General features: G+C 42.8%; 1 non-coding gene across 1 annotated transcript; it reads right to left on the reverse strand.

Moving 5' to 3' along the window:
- Nucleotides 1–778: 778 nt before the first annotated feature.
- Nucleotides 779–897, reverse strand: LOC115217742. The gene has a single exon (XR_003882192.1). It is a non-coding gene; the product is annotated as a 5S ribosomal RNA (ribosomal RNA).
- Between the last annotated feature and the right edge of the window lie 1,647 nt (nucleotides 898–2,544).

Here is a 2,544-nt window from a genome sequence, read left to right on the forward strand (position 1 = left end):
CGAGGTCGTTGCCAGTACCGCCTGACTGGTCCCCGTGCCAGTGGCACATAAAAGCACCCGCTACGCACTCAGAGTGGTTAGCATTAGGAAGGGCATCCAGCTGTAGAAACTCTGCCAGATCAAGATTGGAGCCTGATGCAGCCATCTGGTTCGCCAGCCCTCAGTCAAATTGTCCAACCCATGCTAGCATGGAAAGCAGACGTTAAACGATGATGGTGATGACTTGTTTCTGAAAAATTTTTAGAAAAATATTACAAGAGTGTAACCCTTTAGCATTCAAACTAGCCATACCTGGCCTAAATAATCTACCTGTTTTATGTTCAAACCAGCTGGATACAGCCTCTCTCTTTTACTCTTTTACTCTTTTACTTGTTTCAGTCATTTGACTGCGGCCATGCTGGAGCACCGCCTTTAGTCGCGCAAATCAACCCCAGGACTTATTCTTTGTAAGCCCAGTACTTATTTTATCGGTTTTTTTTGCCGAACCGCTAAGTGGTACGGGGACGTAAACACACCAGCATCGGTTGTCAAGCAATGCTAGGGGGACAAACACACACACAAACACACACATGCATATATATATATATATACATATATATGACAGGCTTCTTTCAGTTTCCGTCTACCAAATCCACTCACAAGGCATTGGTCGGCCCGGGGCTATAGCAGGAGACACTTGCCCAAGATGCCATGCAGTGGGACTGAACCCGGAACCATGTGGCTGGTTAGCAAGCTACTTACCACACAGCCACTCCTGCGCCTATAAAACAATGAGCTATGCTTACTGCACCTAGGTTTCCCAAGCGGTCACCCATCTAAGTACTGACTAGGCTCGACGTTGCTTAACATCGGTGATCAGACGAGAACCGGTGCTTTCAACGTGATATGGCTGTAAGCCTCTCACACCTATCTTACAATGTCCTTCTCAAAATAAGCAATTGCATCATGAAAATCTACAAAGCTACAGGATAATACATGATTAATTTTTTAAAAGGTGAATAAACAAGCACTCCTTTTGACAAAGTAATCTGAATGCTAAAAGGTTAAAGTATGATTTATCTTTGCCCAATCAGAAAACAGTATTTGGAAGCTGGCATCTTAATTATTCATTTATGGTAAAAATTAATTTCATTTTCATAATTAGCATACAAAACTACATCAACACACTAAATTTGAAATGAAGTGGAACCAAATTAAAGGAATTGAAAAGTATGGGCCAAACATGAAAGATCTGGATATCTTATGCTCACCCAAGGTCAAAGACTGAAGAGGAGGGGTATAGTTGATTAGATCCACCTCAGTACATGACTGGTATATATTATGTTGAGTTTTTCCCCCACTGCTACTGCTACCAATGCTATGAAAGCCAAAGTTGATGCAGTCTTTGAGATTTTTTGCTTAGAACAGAGAAGGGTGATTCTAAATATGCTTTATGGTTTCATTTTACCATTCTACTGTTTCTGACACACCATCACCATCACGATCACCATCATCATCTTCAACACTGATTACCACCATTATCACCACCACTGCCACCACTACCACCACCATCATTATCATCATTGATACTATCATCATCAACATTACCACTGTCACCACCAGCACTATCGCTAGCACCAAAACCATCACTATCACAACCACTGCCCTGAACCATCTCCACCACCACCACCACCACCACCACCACCACTAGCACCACTACCATCATCGTCACAACTATATAATCCTCACAATTGCATCATCACCAAAACTACATCATCATCACCAGCACCACCATCACTATCACCTCTATCATCATCATCATCATCATCACTACCACAATCATCACCATCGCTATTGTCACAATCATCATCATCATCATCATCATAGCCATCAATATTACAACCAATGCCACTAACACCATTGCCTTCATTGTTACCATTACCACCAAGACTCTCCTCCTCCTCCTCCTCCTCATCATCATCATCACAACCACTACCACCACCACCACCACCACCATCATCATCATCATAACCATCACGATCACCATCATCACCATCATCATCATCATCATCATCATCACAACCACTACCACCACCACCACCACCACCATCATCATCACTATCACCATCATCACCATCATCATCATCATCACAACCACTACTACCACCACCACCACCATCATCACCATCACCATCACCACCATCATCATCATCACGATCATCATCAATCATCATTATCACCATCATCGTCATCATTATCATCATCATCCTCTTCGTTACCCACAACACAGATATCCCCACCACCTCCACCACCACCACCACCACCACCACCACCACCACCACCATCATCATCATCATCATCATCATTACCTTTTCCTGAATGGTCCCCTCCTTTCGCATTTCGGCGATAACAACCTATTCATGGCCTAATGTTGTTTAGAGCAGAGAAATAAATATGAGACAACAACAACCACAACAACAACCACAACCACAACAACTACAGCAGCAGCAGCAGCAGTGATAATAACAACATTAGCAGCAAGAACAAAAACAACAACAATAACAA

The sequence above is a fragment of the Octopus sinensis genome, linkage group LG11 (assembly GCF_006345805.1).
Source record: "Octopus sinensis linkage group LG11, ASM634580v1, whole genome shotgun sequence".
Taxonomy (NCBI): domain Eukaryota; kingdom Metazoa; phylum Mollusca; class Cephalopoda; order Octopoda; family Octopodidae; genus Octopus; species Octopus sinensis.